This window comes from Sus scrofa, chromosome 8, assembly GCF_000003025.6.
Source record: "Sus scrofa isolate TJ Tabasco breed Duroc chromosome 8, Sscrofa11.1, whole genome shotgun sequence".
NCBI classification, from domain to species: domain Eukaryota; kingdom Metazoa; phylum Chordata; class Mammalia; order Artiodactyla; family Suidae; genus Sus; species Sus scrofa.
The window spans coordinates 87418741-87445671 of record NC_010450.4 but is presented as its reverse complement, the minus strand read 5'-3'; the positions used below and the strand labels follow the sequence as shown (position 1 = coordinate 87445671).

The 26931-nt window shown below is 43.8% G+C and overlaps 1 long non-coding RNA gene across 1 annotated transcript; it reads left to right on the top strand.

Annotated features, from left to right (window-relative positions):
* LOC110262152 lies at positions 1-23205 on the top strand. The gene is made up of 4 exons (XR_002346767.1): positions 1-185; positions 17151-17231; positions 19250-19390; positions 22955-23205. It is a non-coding gene; the product is annotated as an uncharacterized LOC110262152 (long non-coding RNA).

The window sequence follows — 26931 nt, the reverse complement described above, 5'->3', positions numbered from 1 at the left end:
CCTTTCCCACCCCTACTTCCCTTGGATGATAAACCTGTGGCCCGCTGGATCCTGAGGGTAGAGCTTCTTTGCCTGCCAGCTTGCATCTCTCACAAGCGTCTTATTCTGATAAATTCGTTTCTTGCTTATTACTTTGTCTCTCGCTGAATTCCTTCTGTGCGGAAGCATAAAGAACCTGAGCTTTGGTGAGTCCAGACATTGGGTGAGTAACTCGAATTTAAAACCGTGGGTTTGGAGTTCCTGTCGTGGCTCAGTGGTTAACGAATCTGACTAGGAACCATGAGGTTGTGGATTTGATCCCTGGCCTCACTCAGTGGGTTAGGGATCCTGTGTTGCTGTGGCTGTGGTGTAGGCCGGCGGCTACAGCTCTGATTCGATCCCTAGCCTGGGAACCTCCATATGCCATGGGAGCAGCCCAAGAAATGGCAAAAAGACAGTAAAATAAAACCGTGGGTTTAAGTCCCAATCTGGCTTTGAGTCCTGGGTTTACGTCCTGGCACATGGGTTTGAGTCCCAATCTTTGTTCTGGCTAGGTCCAGGCCATTAGTGCTGTCAGTTTCAGAACCATCCCTGGTGTCCTCGGCCTACCTTGAGCAAATGGAGGGTTTTCTGTTGGGTACAAGGGTACAGAAGCCTGCAGAGAAGTGGTGGGACCAATCTCCCAAAGTGCTTTAACCACTGTTCCTATTTCCCCAAAATTTCTCTCTTTTGTTGAAATTAGAAACAGTCTACTGGGCCATCATTTTATTTGATTATTTTTTGTCTTTTTAGGACCGAACTTGTGGCATTTGGAAGTTTCCAGGCTAGGGGTCTAATCAGAACTGTAGCTGCTGGCCTACACCACAGCCACAGCAATGCCAGATCCGAGATGCTCTGGCAACCTACACCACAGCTCACGGCAACACCAGATCCTTAACCCATTGAGAGAGTCCAGAGATGGAACCCGCCTCCTCACGGATACGAGTTGGATTCTTAACCTGCTGAGCCACAACAGGAACTCCCTGGCTATCATTTAGAGGACAGAACATTTCTAATCCTTAAAAAAAAATTTCTAAAGCAAAGTCTCAGCTGGGGAGAGTGAGGACTCAGATAGTCCAGCCTATTCACAACTACTGATCCCTGAGGGCTGAGGAGCCTCTGGGGCACACAGGTTCCGACTGACCTTGAGGACTCCGTGTAAAGAGCTGAACCAGGGCTGTTTCCAGAACTGCCTCCCACCCAGGGAGCACAGCTTCATCCCTGGGGAGAAAAGGGCTTTGTGCCTGAATTGAAAGGGCTTGTGACTCAGGCTTGTGACATTCTGAGGCTCAAGGACCCCTGTGTTGTCAACCCTCTAAATGGCCTCACAACAGAGAGGAGGCTTGTCGCCTGCATGGAATTTCAGAGCTGTTCCAGCCCCACCGCATCCAGTGGGGCAGTGACTCCGAGCAGCCACCAGCTTGGAGGGGCTTTACCAGGGTCAGGGTTAAGGTCCCCTCTCAGCCAAGCTTGCAACTTTAGGGGCACTGTAAATACACACTCTTGGGATTCCCACATACACTCAAGGGAGTGGAATTTTGATGTCAAGCTGGTGGAGGTTGTGAGTCACGGAGATCTGGATATTGATATGATGAAGTCCTGTTTGTGGTCACAGACCAGTGAAGACTGAGATATTTGTGCTACAGAGACATAGAAACAATTTCCACAAGATGTATTCTTCAAGATTTAGCACTCAATTCTCTACTTTTAACTATTTATTATCATTCACAAAAAAGCCAAAAACTGCTCAAGATTTAAGTTGTGTCTTCCAAGTGTCCTTTTGGTGGAAAAACCCAATCCTTCCCCTTGTGCTGCTTCCCCCCACCTGCCTCTCCCCCAACCCCAGTGATAAACAACTTGCTTAACTACCTTGATTGATTTGATCAGATGTTTGGCATCGTGTAGCTGACTTCAGTCATGATGGTGGGATTTTTTTCACTTGTCGCATCGTTGTCTGGGTTCCTGAGGGGACTATACCATTCTCCGGCAATAGTTTAGAGCCTTTAAAAACCGTTTCTCTGAGTGATTTCCCTCAGTCCTATGAATGATAATACGGTCTTTACCTCAGGAGCTGAAAATGAGGCAAATGATATCATTTCTGCTCCCAGTAACTCTTGACGGTTTCTCCTACCTTGTGTGGGGTTGAGACAGATGCCTTTCTTTCCTTCTGAGTCAAAGGCACTACACATGGACCCAGTGAGAAGGCTTTGCTGATCGAAATAGCAATGAAACACTTTGAAAATATAATTCATTCGAAGTAACTGGGTATTGGTGATGATTTCAATCAAATGCCACTGGCTTTCCCGCATCATCAAAGTGGAGTTACATGAAAATCACACAATCTTGTTCCGGGAAACTGCAGAGGAGATTTGAACTTTTGCCTGAAAATCCAGGCCTGAGGACTTGCACCTGTGATGCCGCGGTCAGACTACGGAGTTGATCACTCCTCCTTCCTTCAAGCAATTTCCCCACTTGGCTTCTAGGACCTCACACTTTCCCATTTCTCTTCTTCTCACCCAGCTGCTCCTCTCAGCTCTTAGCTGGGTCTTCCGAGAATGCTGGCTTGGCTCCCCAGTTCTGCCTCCATTCCTCCCCTGGCTCCATCACAGGGCCCGTGGCTTGTGGTGCTGCCTGCATCCTGGTACCTCTGTACTTATATCTCAAGCCGTGCACTGCCCTGGGCTCTAGGCGAGTTCACCCAGCTGTCCGCTCAACAGCTCCACTGAGTGTCAAGTCAGCCTCTCAACGATGAGGTCCTGGACTCCTCTCCCAATTCTCTTCAACCCACATCTTCAACATCTCAGTAAACGGTGATTCCAGCCTTTCAGTGGCTTGGGTCAAAAGAGCTTAAGAGTCATTGCAGTGAGTTGAATGGTGTCTCCCCAAAAGATAAGTCCATGTCCTATCCCTGGTACCTGTGAATGTGATCTTATTTGGGGAAAAGGTCTTGGCAGATGCAGTTAAGGCTCTTGAGATGAGAACATGCTGAATCACCTGGCTAAGCCCTAAATCCAATAACAAGTATCTTTATGAGAGACACAAGAGATGACGCAGGCACAGAGAAGCCCATGTGAGGGTGGGGGCAGAGCCTGGAATCACGTAGCCTCAACCTGAGGAATGCCTGGATCTTGGCAACTAGAAGAGGCCAGGATCAGAATATCCTGGAGATAATGGCCGAATAACTCCTTTATTTCAGCCTTCTGGCCTCTAGAACTGGGACAGAATACATTTCTGTTATTTGAAGTCACCAGGTTTGTGGGGCTGTATTACAACTAAAACTACAGTAATTAGTTTTCTTTAGCTTTTTTCTTCCTTCGCTTTCTCTTAAGCCAGGCTTCCATGGAATCTGGTCAGCCCTTTCCTCAAAATACACCCAGAATCTGACCACCTCCATTGCTAGCCACCTGGTTTGAGCTCTGAACTCTCTTACCCGGAATATTGCAATCCTACTTGTCTCCCCGGTTCTGCCCTTGAGCCCCCGCTCGGTGGATCATTTTAACACAGAAGTCAGATCACATCATTCCTTTTGCTACCGTCTTCGAGTAAGTGCCAAGCTCTTCCTAACAGTGAGCTCCTGTGACCTTTGTGATCCAGGCTGGTCTCTCTGATATATCTAACCTCACTTTAGACTACTTTGCCCTTGCTTACTCTGCCATTATGCCCCCCCTTGTTCTTCCTCATGAATATGAGTCATGCCTCTGCCCCAGGGCCTTTGCACTGACTTTTCCTTTTGCCTGAAACACTCTTCGTGGCTAACTCCCTTATCTCATTCAAGTCTTACGTAGTTCTTCAGTGAAGTCTTCTCTGACAATTATGTTTAAAATAACTACCCTTACTCCAAACTCATATTGCCATCTAAATACTGTATATCTTGCTTGTTTGTTTTCTCTGCATGCTGGAAGGTGAGATCCTTATGGATAGGAAATTGGGGGAATCTTTTTTGTTCACTGTTCTAATTCCAGTCTCTAGAACAAGGCCTAGTACATTGTAAGTGCTCAGTAGATATTTGTTTAATGAATAATTAGAAATTAACCTTAATGCCATCTACTACAGAAATAAACGCAGAAGATGGCACATATTTGCTATTTTATGCTCCCTTGCATTTTCTGGAGACCAAGAAGAGGGATAGAATTCAATGCTGTCAAAGGCAGCACTTTTAAGAAATTTCTTTATTTAAAACTTTGAATAGTGGGGTAATATACAAGTTACTATCCTAACCATTGTAAGTGTAGAGTTGAGTGGGTTAAGTACATTCACATTGTGGTATAACCACCATCACTGCCCTCCATTCCCAGGACCCTTTTCATCTTGCAGAACTGAAGCTCCAAAAAAAACACAACTCCCCCCTACTCCCACTCCCCTCAGCCTCTGGCAACCAGCCTTTTATTTTGTCTTTAAGATTTTGACTGCTCTACCTTCCTCAATAGGTGGAATCATATAGTCTTTTAGCAACTGGCTTATTTCACTTAGCACTACATCCTTAAGGTGCATCCCTGTTGCAGCATGTCTCAGAAATTTCTTCCTTTTTAAGGTTAAAAAGCTGTACTTTCCAGCAACACCTATTATTCCATTTGGGCTCTCAAGGACAGATCCAACCCCCTCATCATGTTCACTGCCTGTGTGGCTTAGGACCAGGAACCAAACCTGACTCCAGGGTGAAGCCATGAATTTGAAATCCACGTGTCACAGAGTTGCCCACAAGTTCTCTTTCCCAAGGTGTCAACCAGCTCTGCTGAGCCCTCTGCTGGAACTGCAGAGGGAACTGTGCAGGTTTGGTGGCTGGAAAAAGCCCTTTTCTGGCCACAGCATCCTTGCCAGCTCTCAAACACTCCTCTCCAGATTATCATTTTTTTTTTTCTTTTTAGGGCCAAACCTGTGGCATAGGGAGGTTCCAAGGCTAAGGGTCAGATCAGAGCCATATCTGCCAGGCTACACCACAGACACAGCAACGCTGAATCTGAGCCACATCTGTGACCTACACCTCAGCTCATGGCAATGCTGGATCCTTAACCCACTGAGCAAGGCCAGGGATCTAACCTGCATCCTCTTGAATGCTAGATGGGTTCGTTAACTGCTGATCCATGCTGGGAACTCCCCCACATTATCAATTTAAGGAGCTATTCTCCTATTTTAGTGAGTATAGTCAACTTATCACCCATGAAGTCATCTATAAACCTAAGAATTAACTTAGACGTCAGGCAGTCCATCAGACCAGAATTAAAGGATTTTCATAGTGAATTTCTCTCCCTGGAAAAAGTAACCCATCTAGCTTAGGGCAAAGGAGTGAAACTGGGCAAGGAGGAGCAATCCTCATCACTGGCTGTCAGGACCAGAGAAGGCTGTTTGATGATAATTAGAACAATGTATATGTATGTTTTCTATGTGCCAGACACTGTTCCAAGGGCTTCACAACATTGACTCATTTAATTCTCATAACAACTTTATGCATCCATGTGTGTACAACACAACATGAGCTCCTTTTAACAGAATTTAATTTTAATTTTTTTGTGACCCCCCCCCCCCGCATCATGCCCACTTGGAGCTCTTAACAGAATTTTAAGTGCGCAGTCCAAAATTATTATCAGACTGTATATCAGATATGTAGAATAGACTCATCTTGCATAACTGAAACTGTGTACATTGATTAGCACCTCTCCATATTTCCCTCTCAACCCTGCCCCTGCAACGACCATTCTGTCCCCTGATTCTATTAGTTTGACTGTTTTATATACCTCACATAAGTGGGGCCACGTGACTAGCTTATTTCACCTAGTATAATGTCCTTATTGTTGCATATTACAGGATTTCCTTCTTTTATAAGGCTGAATAATCTGTATTTTTTTTTCTTTTTTTTTGTCTCTTTGTCTTTTCTAGGGCTGCACCTGTGGCATACAGCGGTTCCCAGGCTAGGGGTCTAATTGGAGCTGTAGCTCCGGCCTATGCCACAGCCGCAGCAACATGGGATCCAAGCTGCATCTGCAACCTATGCCACAGCTCACGGCAACGATAGATTCTTAACCCTCTGAGCGAGGCCAGGGATCGAACTTGCAACCTCATGGTTCCTAGTCAGATTTGTTAACCACTGAGCCACGACAGGAATTCCCAAAACTAAAAAACTTCTGCACAGCAAAGGAAACCCGCAACAGAGTGAAAAGGTAACCTATGGAAGGGGAGAAGATATTTGCAAACCCTCTATCTGATGAAAGGTTAATTTCCAAAATGTATAAAGGAATTCCTACAACTCAACATCAAAACAAGTAATAACCTGATTTTAAAATAGTCTAAAGGGAGTTCTCGTCGTGGCTCAATGGTTAACGAATCCAACTAGGAACCATGAGGTTTCAAGTTCGATCCCTGGCCTTCAGTGGGTTAAGGATCTGGCATTGCCGTGAGCTGTGGTGTAGGTTGCAGATGCAGCTCAGATCCCAAGTTGCTGTGGCTGTAGAGTAGGCCAGCGGCTACAGCTCTGATTTGACCCCTAGTCTGGGAACCTCCATATGCCACGGGAGCGGCCCAAGAAATTGCAAAAAGACAAAAAAAAAAAAAAAAAGGAAGCTTTTTAGTTTATTGTAGTCCCACTTTCTAATTTTGCTTTTGTTGCCTGTGCTTTTGGTGTCATATCCATGAAACCATTGCCAAGAATCAATGTCACGAAGATTTTCCTTATGTTTTCTTCTAGGGGTTTAATAATTTCAGGACTTTAAATGATTAATTCATTTTGAGTTGATTGTTATGTATGATGTAAGATATGGATCCAGTCTCATTCTTTTGCCTGTGAATATCCAGTTTTTCCGAAGTTGAAGAGATTACCCTTTCTGCATTTTGCATTCTTGGCACTCTTGTGAAAGGTCAGTTGACCATATAAGCATGAGTGTATTTCAGAGTTCTCTGTTCTGTTCCATTGACCTATATTTCTGTCTTTTTACCAGTACCATACTGTTTTAATTACTATTAGTTTTGTGATACCTTTTAGAAATCAAGTGTGATGCCTCCAGCCTAGTTCTTCTTTTTCAAGGTTGCTTGAGCTATTTGAGGTTCATAACAACTTTAAAGTTACCCTCTTTACCACTATTTTAGGAAAAGGAACAGAAGGCACAGGAGATAAAAAAAGTCTTTCCCAAGGGCACAGAACTAGTAAATGGCAATGCTTGTTTTCAAATACAGGCAGTCTGATTCTAGGATTTATACTTCACTATTACAGTCTATTGCCTCCCAAGTCTTTGTTGACGGAAGAAAAAATGCACTATGTGAGAATTGTGAACTAAGTTTTATTTGGGGCAAAAAAAGGACTATAGCCCAGAAGCAGCATTTCAGATGGCTCTGCTGCTCAAAGAAGCAAGGGGAAATGTCAGTAAACATGTGATTTTGGTCCAGGGCGGAGGTACATGCAACCATGCACACATTTTTACAGAAGTTTGCTGTTAGTCTCCTGAAGGTTACTGCTAGTCACTAGGAGCAGACATCACCATGAAAGATTTTAGTGCTTTTCTGTATATGAGGAGGTACAAGAATGAGGCTCATACAGTCTTCTCTTGAAAATATCTATCTAAAGACTTGTTCTGCCAGTTTTCCGCAGAGCACAGAGTGCTTCACTCCTGAGCGCCTCTCAGAGGCTGCTGAGGGTCAGCAGCTGCAGTGGCTTTAAGATTTAATCCTTGTAGAGGCAGTTGGCAAGTGCCAATCCTAAAATGGCATCTTTAAAACAATCCTCACCTCTCTACCCTCTCCAATATTTTACATTTTTCCCCTTTGCTCATTTCTCTCTAGAAAAAACAAACTGTGAAATCTCACTAACTAAAGAATCATCTTGAGAACGAACAGTTGCATCTTCCTGAAAGTAGTTGCATCATAAGGCTTAGTTCTGGCTCCTTGTAAGAAGCACCCTGGGGACATCAGTGACTTGTGGGTATACTTGGATACACAGCGCTATGAGCAAATAGGAAAAGTGAAACTAGGACTATGCCAAACAAACAAAATCAGAGGGCGGTTGTTTGCATTATAAAAGGACTCTTTAGGAAGGAAACCAGGGTTGGATGCCTATAAATAGCAGCTCCCTCCTGCAAATGAGTGCTTGTTTATTTGACTAAATGGTTGAGGTCAGAAACACTTTCAACTCAAAAGTTAGCAGGTCAACATGATCCTTTGAAAATCATCAGGAATGATGGTGATTTATCCCTAAAATGATGATGTAATTGGAAAGAAAAAAAATTATTTACTCTTTTCTCTCAAATCATCTTCCAATGGCACTTTGGAAAACATTTTTGATGGGAAACTAAGTGCAGTCCTACAGGCGGTTGCCATGTGGAACAGTCTGGCATTGCCACTCGCACAGAATTTAAATCGGAAGACTGTGTAGATGTCAGCCTCTCACGAGATCAGGAGGTAAAGTCAGTCTGTTTACAGACAGGCAGCCAGACCCATGACTTCTCATTTACAAACAGCACACACGCAATGGTTTTATGTATGTGGTTTGTTAGAAAATGACAACTTGATTTTCAATCTCAATAGAGGTTTAAGGGCTTTGGAAAGCACTGTAAGTTTTAGTTATCATAAGCAGCCCTTACAATACAGTGTTAGTTTTCCAAATGATAATTAAATTCGATCATAAAAGCCATGGCTATTTGAGGAGAAAGTGTAGTAAATGCAACCTGAAATTTCATATTTCACAAGGAAATCATAATATTCAAAACAAAACCCTCAAAGTGACATCTGCAAATGCTTTGGAGTTTATGTAGTTGATGTCACTTTTATCGACTTCGTGGTTAAATACGCAATTCCAGTTGATTTCTTTTCTTGTCTTATTAATGGTTGCATATGGAAGTGCCTGGGCCAGGGATTGAATTTGAACCATAGCTGCAGCAACACCCGATCCTTAACCCACTGTGCTGGGCCAGGGATTGAATCTTTGCCTCTGCAGTGACCGGGGCCGCTGCACTCTGCTTCTTAACCCACCGTGCCACAGTGGGAACTCCCAGTTTATTTCTTTAAACAGGAGAAAATTTAATTTCTTCATGAGAAAATCTCATTCCGCAGGCTTGACAGACTTACAACTGACAACTCATTTCCGTCACCAGGGGGCACCAAAGCTCACGTTGCTGGGAAAACTGCAACCGGCAGGCTCAGAGCTTGCAGGGGGGCTAGAAACCCCCTGAAAAGTCATTTTGGGGTCACTAGACCAGACTTAATTATTGCCTAATTATTTCAGAGGACTGAGAATGTTTCCTATAAGGAACAATTTCCCTCGTTTGTTCTCACAGCCCAGTCTGTTCATCAATTTTCTCTGCCAAGAAATTCCCAACACCAGCGCAGTTATTCATCTATCTCCTATGTATTTACTGAGCATTTACTATGTGCCAGGCCCCGGGAAGCGGTGGTGGAAGAGAATGCCACCTTTACCCTCTTGAACCCAGTCTAGAAGAGGTACTAAACAAACCCTTGCAACTCAGTGTCATACAGGTTATGAGGAGCTGGACAGGGGCCGTGGGGGCGTGAGCAGGTGGCCAAACGTTCTTCTGAGGTCCAGGAAGTGTATTTGTTTCCTGTGACTTCTGCAACAAATGATCACAAACTGGGTGGCTTGAAACAACACAAAGCCCTTCTCTCACAATTCTGGTAGGCAGAAGCTAGGGGTGAGCAGAACCACAGCCCTGCAGGGGCTCTAGGGGAGAACCTGTCTTGTCTGTCCCTTGTCTGGTTGCCCCAGGCATTCCTTGGTTTGTGGCTGCATCACCCTATCTCTGCCTCTTTGGTCACCTCCTCCTGTTCCCCCGGTGTCTTCTGTGTGTCTACATTACAAGGATACAAGTGTAAGGCCTGTTGTGGAATGAATTGTGTGCCTCTGAAATCCATATATAGAAGCCCTCAGCCAAGACCATATTTGGAGAGAGAACCTCTGAGAGAATTAAGGTTAAATGAGGTCAGAAGAGTGAACCCAGTTCCATAGGACTGGCAGCCAGAACGGAAGAAAGAGACATCAGAACTCTCTACCTCTCTCTCTCTTTCTCTCCAAGGAAAGGCCATTCAGTGACAGCAAGAATTCAGCCATCTGCAAGCCAGATAGAGGTTTCACCAGAAACCAACCCTTCCAGATCTTGATCTTGGACTTCTAGCCTCCAGAACTATGAGAAAATACATCTCTGTCATCTAAGCTACTCAGTCTGTGGAGTTTTGTTACGGCAGACCAAGCAGACTAATACAAATCCCCCTGCATGAGCCAGGAAAATCTCTGGAGATGCTTAGCTTAATCACATCCTTCGCTGTATAAGGTCATGGTCACAGGTTCTAGGAATTAGGATGTGGAATAGCTTTTTTGTGTCTGGAGGAGGGAGGGGAGGCACTAGTCAACCCATCCCTGGAGGCTCATCTCCTGAGGAAGTGACATTTAAGCTGAGACCAGAAGCTAAGCCTGGGCTAGACTAGGAGAAGGAGAGGAGTATTACAGGGCTTTTCTGGGAGGGAGGAACCAGGTGAGTTGTGAGGAGCAGGGGAAGAGGCAGAGAAGCAAGATCCTTGGGAGCCATGTCTGGGAGTCTGTGCTTTATCTCAGAGGCCATGGAAAACTTAGAGGACTTTAGAGGAAGGAGAGCACATGCAGGACACCATCTGATGAACATCTGAGATCACTCGAAGCTGTTTGCAAGAGTGAAGACAAGACCCAGGGGGACCAACTGGAAGGGCTTTGCTACACACGCTAAGCAAGGGCTGGTGGCCTGGTCCAGGAAGCAGTGGTGAGGATGGAGAGATGGTGCTAGATGGACAGATGGAAGACTTGACTATTGATTGGATGTGAGGAGTCAGAGAGGGAAGCTTCCAGAATTACACCTGAGTCCCTGGTGGGAGCACCAGGCTAGAGGTTGAGTGCTGTCTGTGAGCAAGGGAACCTGCCAGAGGCTGAGTTGGGAGGAAGGAAGGCCTGATGATGGGCCCTGCTTGGGACAGGATGAGCTTGAGGGATCTAGATGAGACAGATCGGAAAGGAGGCCTCTAGTGGCCAGTTGGCTACCTGGAGCTCCAAAGAAATATCTAGAAGAAAAAGGCTTGAGCATCATTAGACTTAGGTGGTAATGACATCTTGAGAGTAAATAAGCTCAACCAGGGAGAGTTTGAAGAATGGAAAGAGAAAGGGGCCTCAGACAGAGCCCTAGGAGAAAATCCAAAATACATCCTCTGTGGAGAAGTCTGGAAAGGAGACGGTCAGGAAAGAGGGAGGGAGACAGGAGACCAAGAGAGCACCCATGGCACAGAAAGCACGGGAGCAGGGCACAGCCAGCAGGGGTGATGTTGCCTGGCGGTCAAGGAAGGAAGAAGCAAAATTTACTGCAAAAAGCTTTATCTGGTCAGCAGGGGTGAAATCTTTTTTGGTGCTGTGGGAGCCAGAGGCCAGCTGGAGTGGGATCTGTAAGGGCTGTGGATGGATCTGCCATGAAGATGAAGGAGACAGGGTAGAAGTGCCGACTGAGGGAGAGTTTTGATTTTATTTATTTATTTATTCATTCATTCATTCTTTTTATTGCTGCACCCAAGGCATATGGAAGTTCCCAGGCTAGGGGTTGACTGGAAGCCGTAGCTGCTGGCCTACACCATGCCCACAGCAACACCAGATCCAAGCCGCATCTGCGACCTACACCACAGCTCACGGCAACACTGGATCCTTAACCCACTGAGCAAGGCCAGGGATCAAACCCACGTCCTCATGGACACTATGTTGGGTTCTTAACCTGCTGAGCCACAAGGGGAACTCCTATTTTATATATATATATATATATATATGTATATATATACACTTTGTCTTTTGTCCTCTGAGGGCCACACCCTTGGCGTATGGAGGTTCCCAGGCTTGGGGTCTAATCGGAGTGACAGCTGCCAGCCTACACCACAGCCACAGCAATGCCAGATCCGAGCTGCATCTGCAACCCACACCACAGCTCCCAGCAACACCAGATCCTTAACCCACTGAACGAGGCCATGGATCAAACCCTCAACCTCATCGTTCCTAGTCAAATTCTTTTCCAAGGCACCACGGCAGGAACTCCCTATTTTATATTTTAAGATGAGAGAAAACCGGAGTTCCCCTTGTGGCTCAGCGGTAACGAACCCAACTAGTATCCATGAGGACTCGGATTCAATCCCTGTTCCTGCTCAGTGGGTTAAGGATCCAGTGTTGTCATGAGCTGCAGTGTAGACTGCAGACACCGCTCAGATCTGATGTGACTGTGGCTGTGGCGTAGGCTGACAGCTGCAGGTCCAATTTGACCCCTGGCCTGGGAACTTCCATATGCCGCTGGTGCAGCTCTAAACAGACAAACAATAAAATAAAAGATGAAAGAAATGAATATGTTTAATGCTGATGGGAAGAGTCTGTAGAAAGAGAGAGACTGAAGCCAAAAAAAGCTAATCCATCCCTGAAAAAGTAGCTGAAGAGGGGTCCAGGGCCCAGGAGGATAGGATGGAGGAGGGTGGCCTGTCTACCATAACCAGAGGATGCAGGAAGGGGGAAGAAGCGGGGTGACGATTTGCAGGCACATCTTACAGATGCTGTTTTCTGGCAGCATCTACTTTCTTCTGGAGGAAGCAGGTGGGGTGATCTGCTGAGGGTGCCGAGGAAGAGACAGGATTGCAGGTGGGGGTTTGTAGCTGTCACCTCGGCCTTCAGGAGAGACTTGACTCAAGAAACAAGGTGCGGCTGCAGAGGTCAAAGAGATGTTACCTGAACAGCAGTTAAGCTGGCTTGTTGGAAGGGTAAGAAGTTACTGTTTTAGGTATGATTTCCGAGGAGGAGTGGGTCAGGTGCGCCAAGGTCAAGGGTATGGCCGTGAAGTGAAGAGCTCTAGTCATCACAGTGGATTTTGAGCTCACCTAAGATGCTAACAGGTCTCAGAGTGGAGAGAAAGAGCTTCAGTCGAGAGCCAAAATCTTCATGGGAAGGCAGGAGTCTGCGTGGAGTAGGGTTTTGAAAGTGAGGTGACCTAGAGCCAGGAGGCAGGGCTGATTTAAGAAATGGTGCTCCTCTGGCTGATGAGAGTCTGCAAACCAGTCTAAGGACGGCTTGGTTTTTGTTTTTCAAACTGTGATAAAACCTAATTAAGATGTCAGCGTAAAAAAATTGCCAAAGATAATCCACCAAGTGGTCCAGTCAATTGTGCAATAAATGAATGCAGTGGGGGGAAAAAATCTGCAAGACAGTCAATGGCTGTCTTCATAAAGACGTTCCTTTAATACGTGTCAATGACTTCACTTCAAAGCCAAACGGTTTTTTCCCATTAGAAACTGTTTTGCATTATCCATTCCTTGATTCCTTTCTCTAAGCATGTTTAATCCAGAGTTGGCTAAATCTCACTTTAAATGCCACAGTTAAGCCGCATAATTCATTGCTGTCTTAGTGGCAATGGAACGGAGCTGACCACTGTACTCATCATAATAGCTTTTAATATCCTTGTTGAAGACAGCTATTAATTTCACACACTCTGCCTTGCTTTTTTCCTAAGCCAAATCCTGCTTCTCTTATCTTTTTCACAGTGTATATTTTTCTACCTCTTAATAATTTGATATGTAAGCCTAAAAATCCCCCCTTTAAAAAGCAGCAGATTTGATAGAACCATGTTTTTTTATTAAGAGCATCTGAAGATGGGTCGGTACATGGATGTTGGAGATATTATGTCTAGGAAAATTTCTACCTTAACAGGGAATTATTTATTTTATTTTATTTTTTGCAGAGATAATTTTTGCAATCCTGCAGGTAAGCCAAGGTCTCTCTCTGATCTTCAGCAGAATGAAACCAGGCTCAGAGGAGTTTCTTTTTACAAATATTTCTACTTGTTATGAAGTTCCTGCAGTCACAGCTACTGTGTGCCATTAAGGGAAAACTTACCATGTGCCAGGCTCTGGGGCTAAATATCTCCTATACACTTTTGGCTTTTTTTTTTTTTTTTTAGGGCCACACCAGTGGCATATGGAGGTTCCCAGGCTAGCAGTTGAATAGGAGTTGTAGCCGCCAGCCTACACCACAGCCATAGCAACATCAGATCCAAACGTCGTCTGCAAACTATACCACAACTCATGGCAACGCCAGATCCTTAACCCAATGAGCGAGGCAAGGGATCGAAGCTGTGTCCTCGTGGATGCTAGTCAGATTCATTTGCTGCTGAGCCATGATGGGAACTCCCTATATACACATTTAAACATAGTAAACCCCTGTGAGATCAATATTTTTATTATCCCCATCTTGTGGACAGGGAAAAGAGCTTTGCATTTAGGTGCATGCCTGCTTAGGTAAAAGTAAATAAAAAGCAGAACTTGAGTTCAAAGTTAGTTCAATCTAAATCTAAAATCCATGCAGTTAATGAACTATTTGCTGCTGTGATAAGAATGTGTGGTGAATGTGCTTGTGTGTGTGTGTGTGAGAGAGAGAGAGGTTGATGGTTGGAGGAGGGGCAGGGACAGGCATCAGTGGAGAGAATGAAGAGTGTGGAGAAAAGTTTGGGAACAAGTGAAATAAAGAAGCACCAGAACTAAGAAAAAAAATGCGAAGAAGCTCAGATATATTTAATGGTTAAACTACAAAACGAGGTGTGGGGAACTCTCATCCTTTCAAGAATATGCTTTTTCACTCTGACTCCATGGAAACCAATGGGAGCAGCCTAGAATCTAGGGGCAGCTTGGAATAAATTTTCTTAACAGTATTCTCATTTTCTTATCTATAGTCCTCTCTTCTTCTTGGGTGGGAGAACTGTAATTAGAAGCCCTGCCTTCCCTTAGCCTGGAACTTGACTCTTAATTGTGCCATCTCATCCCAGTAGGAAGTTCTTATCAGAGTCCCCACAGGGTTGCTACCTAGCCTGTGTTTAGACCTGGACTCTCCATTTCCTTTCATTGATCTATATGTTTCTCCTTATGTCAGTACCACAGATCTTAATGATTATTGCTTTGTTTTTTTCTTTTTTTTTTTTTTTTTAATTTTTGGCCACACCTGCAGCATATGGAAGTTCTTGAGTCCAGGGATCAAATCTGAGCCATAGCTGTGACCTAAGCCATGGTTGCAACAACACTGGATCCTTATCCCTCTGCACCCAGCCAGGTATGGAACCCATGCCTCAAGCAGTGACCTGCCCACTGTACCACAGTGGGAACTCCTGTAAAAAGTTTTAAAATTGAGAACTCCAAGAAAGCATCCTTATGATTTGGAAATTTAGATTATATTTATTTATTTTTTTTAATGTTCTGGGTATTTTTCAGGTTCTTCATGGTTAATTTCAGTTGTATTTCTAAAGGGGTCCCTTACTGTAGAACTGACTTAAAGGGCAGCCCTCTTGGGGTTACGTGGCAGAGAAGTCACTCCCTCAGGCCATGTGCTGCTGGTCACCCAGTCCCAGGGCCTAAAGCAGGGGTCAGCGACCTTTTCCTGAAAGGGCCAGAGAGTAAATATTTGAAGCTAACAGGGTGGGGTAGATGGAAATCTGCCCCCATTAGACATGGCCACATCCCAAGCATCAGAACCTGTGACTATGTCACTTGATGTGGCAGAAGAAAGCTTGAAGTTGTATGCACGCTGAGGTAGACAGGATGATTGGCCAACAGGGACCTGCTGTGCAGCACAGGGAACTCTACCCAGTGTTCTGAGATAACCCCTGAGGGAAAAGAATCTGAAAGAGAATGGATGTGCGTATATGCATGACTGAATCACTCTGTGGTACAGCGGAAATCATCACAGCCTTATAAATCAACTATATTCAATGAAACTTAAAAAAACAAAAATTAAGGATCTTGAGACGGAAGTTTACCCTGGATTATCTGGATGGGCTTGGTGAAATCATAAGGGCTCTTAGAAGAGGGACACAGAAGGGTCGGAGTCAGAGGAGAGATCATAAAATGCTAGCCTGCTTGCTTTGAGGATGGCACAGGGGACCCTGAGCCAGGGAGTACAGTGACCTCTAGTACTAGCGTGACCTCTAGAGGAAGCTGTGAGGAGCAAGGAGACAGAGTTCTCGCCAGGCCTCCAGGAATGCAGCCCTGCTGACACCTTGAGGTTAGGACTTCTGACTCCAGAAATGTAAGAAAATAAATGTGCATGGCTTAAGCCACCAGTCTGGGGTAATTTGTTAGAGCAACTGATATGGATAGAGTAGGCACAGGTGGTTGTAGAAGTCCCAACAGGGGATCATAAAGAGGGAAACCTGGGGGGTGTTGGGAGACCACTGTAAGTTCAAGAAAACCATCAGAACAAATAAGGCAGGCTTGCTTAAATAGAGGTGCGAGAATTGCCTCAGGTCATTGAGTGGGCGATGGGATAAGGCCTGCATTCAGATTCAGACCAAGGGCAGGAGTTTGAAGCCAGGCCCTTCAGCTGATTTGAATATACAGCTTACCAGGTACTAAGGAGGAGCTACTACTCCCAGAAAGGAAGAGGCAGGCCTTTCTCACCCCCACTCCCCTTGGATGATAAATCTGTGGCCCGCTGGATCCTTGGGCAGAGCTTCCTTGCCTGCCTGCTTGCATCTCTCGCAAGTGTCCTATCCTAATAAATTCGTTTCTTGCCTATCACTTTGTCTCTCACTGAATTCCTTCTGCACGGAGGCATAAAGAAGCCGAACCTCAGTGAGTCCAGACACAGGGTGAGTAATTCTACTTTAAAACTGTGGTTTAAGTCCCAATCTGGCTTTAAGCTGGGTTCGAGTTCTGGCACATGGGTTCCAATCTGAGTGTTGGCTGGGTTCGAGTTCCCATCTGGGTTCTGGCTACATTCAGGCTGTTAGGGCTGACATTTTCACAGCAACAGGAAAGGAAAATATAGTTTCTATCACAGCTACCCAGCCCTGCTGTTGTGGTCAAAGCAGCTACAAACAATGTATAAATGAGCACATGCCTGTATTCCAGTAAAATCTTACCAAAGCAGGCAGGCTGGATTCGGTCCATAGGCAACAGTTTTCTGACCCCTAGAACAGCCTGATGTATATACACCACTGTTCTGTGTAATGTCCATATTTGAGTTATTCGTTTGTCTCCATTTTCTAATTAAAATAAATAATGTTTCAGTGAACATTCTCGTGGGCATTTCATTGGGCCCTATCCCGATTACCTGTGTAGAACAAATTCCAGCAATGTTATTCCTCGGTCAAAGTGTGTGTCCTTTTCCTTAGGACTTTTGCAAAGCTGGAATAATCCATACTCCTAGGGGAGAACAGGATGATCTACCCCCAACTCAGAATGGCCAGCTCTTGGTAAGTCGATTGAGAGACTGGAGTAAAACCCCAGAATAATGGCTCACATTCATATTTTATAATTTTTTTTTTTTTTTTTTTGTCTTTTCCAGGGCCCCATCCGCAGCATATGGAGGTTCCCAGGCTAGGGGTCGAATTGGAGCTGTAGCTACCGGCCTACGCCAGAGCCACAGCAACGCAGGATCCGACCCGCATCTGCGACATACAACCACAGCTCAAGGTAATGCCAGATCCTTAACCCACTGAGTGATGCCGGGGGTCGAGCCCGCAACCTCATGGTTCCTAGTTGGATTCGTTAACCACTGTGCCATGACGGGAACTCCAACTTTTTTTTTTTTTTTTAATTTGTTTTTTATGGCCACCTGCAGCATTAAGTTCCAGGCTATCAGTTGAATTGGAACTACAGTTGCCGGCCTACACCAGAGCCACAGCAATGCCAGAATCAAGCTGCGTCTGTGACCTATACCACAGCTCACAGCAACACCAGATCCTTAGCCCACTGGGTGAGGCCGGGTATCGAACCCAAATCCTCAGGGATAATAGTTGGATTCTTTCTTTGCTGCACCACAAATAGGAACTCCATATTTTATAAACAATTTTTGAAGTATTGGAGCAGTTTATTTATCTGATAATCCAGAGTTTGGACTGTTTAATGGGAAATTTTAAATAGGGGCAACAGAAAACAAAATATAAAGTCTTATTTCTGACATTTAAGAACACCAATAAATGATTATAATCTCTATATCTTTCCCCCTTTTTTTGACCCTGCCCATGGCTTGGGAATGTTCCCTGGCCAGGGGTCAAACCTGAGCCATAGCAGTGACAATGCAGAGGTCTTAGACGCTAGGGCCACCAGGGAATTCTCTAAGCTTTACCTTTTTTTTTTTTTTCTTTTTCTTTTTAAGGCCACACCTATAGCATATAGAGGTTCCCAGGCTAGGGATCCAATCAGAGCTGCAGCTGCCAGCCTACACCACAGCCTTAGCAACTCGGGATCCAAGCCGTGTCTTTGACCTTTGCCACAGCTCATGTCAATGCCCGATCACTAACCTGCCTCAACGGGAACTCCTGTTCCCATTTTCTTGAGGCCAGTTCTTGGAATCATGGCAGCTTATGTCATAGCTACAGTCTGGTCATTGAGTTGTTAACTTCCCCCTGGTGGGGGTTTCAGTATCTACAGGATGGCTCACAGGATATGGCTCGAATATTATCTCTAGCTCTTGAGGAGGAAGCAAAAGTCCTTGCTTTGCTTAATGACTAGACTATTATTATTTGGTCTTTGTTTTCCTTTGCTTTTTCATTTTCTCACTTTTCTGATTAAACTCCTTCTTTGGCTGAGGTTTTCCCACAGACAAAATGCAGGAAGAGGACAGAGGAAAGGACCATAGGGTCCTGCTTCATTCATTACAGCCTCTTTGAGAGCTTGGCATTAAAATTATCCTCCTGAAAGGATAGTATTGTTGAGGAAACCAGGAGGAATGAAGAACTCGGCTAACAGCTAATAAGTGGAGTTGCTGGGAGCTGAACACGGCCCATACTTTGATTCCAAAGCCCATACTTTGCATTATAGATTATAATAGATCATCAATAGATGTGTTCTTTTATTTATCCAATCAATCAGTAGGTATTTATTCATTGGGCTTAGCGTATATCAATACAAAAATCTTCTAGCCTCTTTGAGGTTCAGGTTCCAATAGGGGCCAAGACAATAAATAATCAACAATTAACATAGTAAACATATGAAATAAGTCAATCACAAAGTATGTTAGAAGGTAGCAAGTGCACTGAGAAAAAAATAAAAGAACTAGAGCAAGGGTGATGGGGGGGGCAGGAGTGGGTAGATGTGGATGGGCTTCCTTGACAGGACGGCACTGAACACAGATAGAAGAGTTCTTCAGATTCTAGCCAACTCCCCTTTTCCCTAAACTTGGAAATATTTTGCAGTGAGATATAAGCCAGAATAATATCTGCCACCTTCTATCTAGAGGGTAATATTGTACTTACTATACCATCTGCAGGCTCCTTGGAATTTTTACTAAACAGAGGACTCAGATGATCAAGTTACTGAAAAGAATAACTTAAAATATATGGTTCAGCCTCCATTACTCGTACATGAAGTCAAAGCAGAACTTGCTCTCACACCAGTATATTGGATTTATGTAAGTATTTTGACTCAATGGCAAGGGCATCTCTAAAACTCAGGGGCAAGATAAACATCACAGGCAACTGATACAGAAAACCAGAAGAGAAGCTACTGAAAAATAAAACCAAACACCTGTTTCCTCTCTGGCCTTGGTTGTCAGGCAGACAATTTCCAGTGAAAAGAGCGGAAGATATGACATATACTGGGGGATTGTTTGTTTTCATTTTTACTTTAGATGCCTGGCATCTTGACATAGAATATTTATTGAAATGTTTTGAGAAATATTTTGGTATGTCAGTTTACCAAAAGAAAAAGGAATTAAACTGTCATCAATGTATCTTGTCTGGGCTTCACCGGAATGTAAACTTCACAAGGCCAGTGTATGTGTCTGTTGGGGTCATGCTCAACACTTGTTTGTTGAATTAAAGGATGAGAAAAAGGAAGGAAAGGAAGAAAAAGGCAATGAAGCAAGAGAAAGAAAGAAGGAGGAAAGAAAGAAAAGGAAAAAGGGAAGAAAAGAAAGTGGGTTCTCTTTATTCGGTTGTCTTAGATACAAACTGGGCAGTATTTGAATAGAAGGCAGTAATGTAAGATTAGGCTGCAGGACTAATCGTTTAACTTTTGTGCTGTGTGTATGAATTGTTTTTTGACTACAACAATTGTGCAAGAGGCATTTGTGCTTGCAAAGAATGACACTAATTCACTCTTTTGCTTGTATGCTAATTCCTATCTTTGGGAGGTAAAATCAAGGCAGGAGCAATAGTTTTCATAAAAAATTTTTTTTTTCTGGAATCCATGCTAATCAATATTTGACCATATACATATTTGGACTAAGAAAAGATCCTTTTATTAGTGATTTCCAAATTGTAGAAATCAATCTAATTGTGGCTACCAGTAAATTTTAAAAAATGATACACAACAGAGTAGAACAGACCAGAGTGCACTGTGTGCAGTGGGGGTGCGTGCTGAATCATGGATGTGTATACTGGGTGAAGAGGCAAAAGGCATTTCTTACTATGAAAAGCATTTTCGAGAAAAGTTTGGAGTTTAAACTTTAAATTACTGAAATGAGGAAGTTCCCGCCCGTCGTGGCTCAATGGTTAACGAATCCGACTGGGAACCACGAGGTTGCGGGTTCGATCCCAGGCCTCGATCAGTGGGTTAAGGATCCGGCGTTGCCGTGAGCTGTGATGTAGGTTGCAGACGCAGCTCGGATCCTGCGTTGCTATGGCTCTGGCGTAGGCCAGTGGCTGCAGCTCCTATTAGACTCCTAGCCTGGGAACCTCCATATGCCATGGGAGTGGTCCTAAAAGGACAAAAAGACAAATAAATAAATAAGTGAAGTGATTGGATTGGTGTAAGTACGATCCCCAGGTCATGAGTACGCCATTGAAATCCTTCTGAAGCTCAGATCATATGGAGTTTAGTAGAGAAGCATTGAGTGAACATCTATCCTGGTTCAAATCCAGCCTCTACCATTTCCTAACAGTCTGACTCAGGGCCTTATGTATAAGATGGATAATAGTATCCACCGCAGTAAGTTGTTTCCAGCATTAAAAATGAACTGATACATGTGAAGTGCTTAGAAAAGTGCCCGGCACATAGGAAGGACTATGTGAGTATTCATGGTTGTTATTATTACTTTTTTTTTTTTTTTTTTTTTAGGGTCGCACCTGCGGCATGAGGAAGTTTCCAGGCTAGGGGTCAAATTGGAGCTGCAGCTGCCAGCCTACATGACAGCCACAACAACACCAGATCTGAGCCGTGTCTGTGACCTGTACCACAGTTCAAGGCAGCGCTGGATCCTTAACCCACTGAGAGAGGCCAGGGTTTGAACCCGCATCCTCATGGCTGCTAGTTGGGTTCATTACTGCTGAGCCACAATGGGAACGCCTGATGATTTTTACTGTTACTGCTGTTGCTATTATTGTTATGTGATGAGCACTGTGGGAGAAAATAAATATACCACATCTTATTTAACCTATGACCAAGTATGAGTTTCAGCACATGCAATACTTTGTACCTTATTTGAAGTTGAATCTGGCTATCTGGATTTTAAGTAGAAATACCCAATACCTTCAAAACCAACCATCTTCCTAGATGTTCTTCTGTATAAGATCATATGCAGTAACTGGAGGGCACATTTTATTTGTATATACAGTGATTTTAGTTTTTTAGTTTTTGTTTTCAAAATTTTTAACTTTTAAAATCTGAATGCCCATAGGCAGGGTTTTGTATGCTCCTATTTACCCCAGTCCTATCACTTCCTGTTGGCTTAGTTTGGCCATTTGACAATTTATATTACCTTTCTGATCCCTGGACGCATTTGAGGCATTTTTGTTTTTCCTTTTCAGGACTGCATCTGGAAGTTCCCAGGCTAGGGGTTGAATTGGAGCTGCAGCTGCAGGCTTATGCCACGAGTTGCATCTGCGACCTACACAGATCCATAACCCAGGGATCCAACCCACATCCTCAGGGACACTATGTTAGGTTCTTAACCTGCTGAGTCACAACGGGAACTCCTGCACTTGAGTTTTAAATCCCTGCTAAAGATCCAAGTGCCTAAAACTTCCTCACTCTGCACCTAGTTGTTCTTCAGCTTCAAATCTTTTTTTTTTTTTTAACTTTTTATTTATTTATTTATTTTTTTGGTCTTTTTTGCCATTTCTTGGGCCGCTCTCGCAGCATATGGAGGTTCCCAGGCTAGGGGTCGAATTGGAGCTGTAGCCACCAGCCTACGCCAGAGCCACAGCAACGCGGGATCCGAGCCGCGTCTGCAACCTACACTATAGCTCACGGCAACGCCAGATCGTTAACCCACTGAGCAAGGGCAGGGATTGAACCCGCAACCTCATGGTTCCTAGTCGGATTTGTTAACCACTGCGCCACGACGGGAACTCCAGCTTCAGATCTTTAAACGGAATTAACACATTATTGCTTAAATCTGCTTTCCCCTGTTCTCCACATTTCCTGGCATCTTGCCTGGGACGAGGAGGGTAGCACTTGCTCTGCTATGAGCATCTTATCCAGCTACTTTGTGAAAGTCCCTCTGAAATGGAAAGAAAAGCTTCTGAAATACACTATTTTGCCAGGACAAAGCTGCGCACATCTATCTAGGGACCACACCAGATGCCTGTACTGAACTCCAGAACTTTTAATAAGGCAGGTAGAGGAGCTGGGGGAATGTTCTCTGTTTATATTGAAGCCTAGAGTACAATAAAATAATGTAAGTTGGTGTATTATGGGCCTTTGCTCATTTTAAACAAGGCCTTGAATTTATATGGCACCATTCTCTAAAAAGCCAGGGATGTTAACACACACCAGATCTAATTCATCACCACGTCGATTCCTTTGGAGTAGAGAAGCGGGTGGCAAGGATTTGGGGATGATGTAGCCACCAAATAAATGGCTGCTCACATTAAAAATATCTAAGGTTGTAGAGATGAAAAAGCCACAGGTTTCAATTATTCCACAAAAGGAGCCCCGAGGTCTTATTTTTATGATTAATTTGCTGGATGTAGGTGGTCCAGAGCAATGCTGTTTAGCCATCCCTGTTGACAGCATTTGCTTTTCCACTTAGGGCTGCATAAAGACTCCCGAGCTCTATAGTTCCCTCTATGGCCATTAGAGTCACCGAGGAGAAAAAAAATCTGCAGAAAACACAGCATGAATAATGGCAGCAAGAGAAGTTCCTGGTTATAGCTCACTCATATATTTTTGAAATGTAGGTCAGATCTAGAGGAAGTGAAAGAAACTTCCTGTTGAATTTTCTTTTATAGAATGTGTCTGGAAATCTCGAATGTAATTTCTTGGTGTAAAATAAACTGCAGAAATCTGGGATGTGTCAGTCTGCTTTATGTTTATTGAAGCCATTCTATTTGGAGCTGAAATGTTGTAAAATTATATAGTGGAGTGAACAGCTACAATTAGTTTAACAGACATGGCTGTATTCTTCAATAGAAAAGCTGTCAAGACCTCAACAATCAGATACAAGAAAGATCCAGGAATCCTATAAAATCCTGTCTCCTAGGAAGGATAGGATAGCATTTCTCTTTGGTTACTATGCGTCCCTTTGACTCTTTTACTCTCTTCTACCCTGTTTTTTAAAAACTAAAATTGAAAGTTTTATTTTAAAAGTGGAAGTATAGTTGATTTACAGTGCTTCGGTGTACAGCAAAGTGAGTCATTTATACACATAGATACATATTTTTTTTCAGATTCTTTCCCATTCCATTCAGGTTCTATCCCATTCAATGACAAGATACTGAATATGGTTCCCTGTGCTAAGCAGCAGGTCCTTGTTGTTCTACCCCCTTTTTTTGTAGTTAAAAAAAAGCACTTCCCAAAGAGAAGAAGTCACATATAATATTTTAAAAGATTTGAACTGGTTAGAACAACTTAGATATGTTCATGACCCCAACCAAGCTGTTCAAATAAAAAGGATTTGGACAAAACTAAAAATTCATCATGATAGAGGCAGATACCTCCATTAACTTCTCTATAGTCAACTCTGATTTTGGATTTTTTTTTTTTTTGAAATTGAGATGAGGATTCTATTTGTTGTAAAAGAAATGCTACTTGATGAATGTTTTACGTAGTGACACTTAGTGTCACTTATAGCAGACACTGTTAACAGCCTAGGCAACAGATAGCAGAAGCTCTGATTTTGTGGCTGTACCTCCCCTCCTCCACATGAGGGTGCTTCATATCCTCTGTGAAAGTCACCCTAGTTCCTATTGAGGGGGGGGGGATAGGACATCATTTTGCTGCTACAATCATGGTAATCTCATTTTCCTTGATGGTGAGAGCAGAGAAATGGAGTGAATCTGGGTCCTTTGTGGTATCATGAAGCCATCAACCCTGACCCAGCCTACATAGAGACTTTAAAAAATGTGAGATAATTTATTTAATATGCAAGATAAATTCAGTCGGGGCTTTATTTTACTTGATTCCCCAGACACCTTAATACTCTAGCAGAGAAAATATCTCTGTGAGGCTATTACGGATAAAGCCTTCTGTTTCATGGGCTAAGACTGCCTCTGAAATACTAGAAAGACAGCATACTACTGAGCAAAGAGCCCTGGATTTAGGGTTGTGATAACCAGTTCTAAATCATTTATTATTTGTGTGAGCTCAGGCAGATGATTTAGTCTGCCTGAGCCTCAGATTAATGCAAACTCATGGGCTGATTGTGAAGGTTAAATGAAGTAAAGTGTTTGAAAGGCCATCAGATGGAGTATCCTTGAGGGCAGAATTTATTGTGCTTATTATCTTTGTTATCCCTACACACACTGACCCGTATATAGCAGCAAATACTCATATATCTACTCATTAATTAAATGAGTTAATACAACAAGCTTTATTTCATATTCTTTTTTTTTTTTTTTCTGACTTCTTGCCATTTCTTGGGCCACTCCTGTGGCATATGGAGGTTCCCAGGCTAGGGGTCGAATCAGAGCTGTAGCTGCTGGCCTACGCCACAGCCACAGCAACGTGGGATCTGAGCCGCTGAGCCGCGTCTGCAACCTACACCACGGCTCACAGCAACACCAGATCCTTAACCCACTGAGCGAGGCCAGGGATCGAACCTGAAACCTCATGGTTCCTACTCAGATTTGTTAACCACTGAACCATGACGGGAACTCCATTGCATATTCTTTAAAGCTCATTATATTAACTCATGTAATTGTCACAACACTACATTGTCATTCCACTCTACAGATAAAGAGGCTTGCAGAGATTAAGTAATTTGACCAAGGGCACCCAGCCAGGAAGTAGTAGAGACAGGATTTGAACCCAGGCAGTCTTCAGAGCCTAGGGGTCTCAACTAGACAGTATATTATAAAGTGAGGACTTAGTTTTATTAAGTGGGTGAATGGTACCTGTTAGGAGTTTGATGAATGTTTATTGAACAAATGAGATGTAGTAGTTGAATAAGAATTTCTTTTTCTGGAGTTCCTGTCATGGCTCAGGAGTTCTTGTCGTGGCTCAATGGTTAAGGAATCTGACTAGGAACCATGAGGTTGTGGGTTTGATCCCTAACCTTGCTCAGTGGGTTAAGGATCCAGTGTTGCCGTGAGCTGTGGTGTAGGCTGCAGACATGGCTTGCATCCCAAGTTGCTTCAGCTCTGGTATAGGCCAGCAGCTCCAGCTCCGATTAGACCCCTAGCCTGGGAACCTCCATGTGCCATGAATGCGGCCCTAGAAAAGATACACACACACACACACACACACACACACACAAGAATTTCTTTTTCTTAGGAAAAAAATTTTTTGGGTTTTTTTTCCTGTTGGACAAAAAGTAGTTCTTCCAAGTTTAATAGCTTCTGTGACCAGGGGTTAATGTGGGGGGCACTTTTCCATGCTAATGAAAGCAGCCCCTAAGGCAGCAAAGATTATTCTCTCTTAAGTCTGCAGAGTCTCTGAAATGTAGAATACACTTATGATGACAGTTTTTTTCTGTCATCTCCTCTTCCAAATAGTTTGTGAGAGCACATGTTGGGACAATTCTGGCTGCTAGGACATCCTGGTTACACACACATGAGTAGTTATAGCAAAAGTTTGATTAGGTAAGTGAGTATGTTACTTCTCTGTCAAGTCCCTATTCCCTGGGGCACCTCCATGCCTCTGTCCCATCCTCAGCACCAGAGATGCTCTGTTCTCCACTCCATCACCTCCACTCACCCCCATTAAAGCCTGTGGTCAATGAACTGTCCCGAAGGAAAGAATTCTAACAATGAAATCAGACACATAAATGACAAAATTAATGAGTTATACCCCAAGATATGTAATTAACTCGGAGCTTAATAAATGTGTTCTTCCTCCATGGACAATGAATAGAGGACATTTCTTAACTCTGAGAGGTCAAGCTGATGGGCCAGTAGGAAAGAGTTGGTTTGGGAAGGAAACCTCCAGAATGACAAGAGATATCTTAGGAGACCACCTACTTGTATTTCCAATATTAAGTTGTCTCAATGACCCTACCAACCTCTGAAGTCTGTGGCCTTCCTCTTTTCCTCTCCAGACAACCTCCCATCCCACAGAAGCCACAATTCCCATTATTTATCTAAAGCCTAGTATAGAATGTAGAGAGCCAGGAGTTCCTGTTGTGGCTCAGTGGAAACAAACCTGACCAGTATCCATGAGGAAGTGGGTTCAATCCTGGCCTTGCTCAATGGGATCTGGCTTTGCCCTCAGCTGTGGCGTAGGTGGCAGACATGGCTCAGATCTGGTGTTGCTGTGGTGTAGGCTGGCAGTTGCAGCTCTGATTCTACCCCTGATCTGGGAACTTGCACATGCTGTGGGTATGGCCCTAAAAAAAGGAGAAAAAAAAAGTAGAAAGCCAGCCGTAGAACAGGTGTTTGTGGAAATACTGTTTGCAAATACCCTCAATTCCAGACCTCAGAGCCTTATAAACAGAACAAGGAGTTTAGCAATTTTATAGAAAAAGGGACCTAACATTAAACTCTAAACATAGCACTGTCAATAGAAATAAAAAGCAAGCCCCAAATGTGAGTCACATATGTAATTTAAAAATTTCTGGTAATCACATTAAGT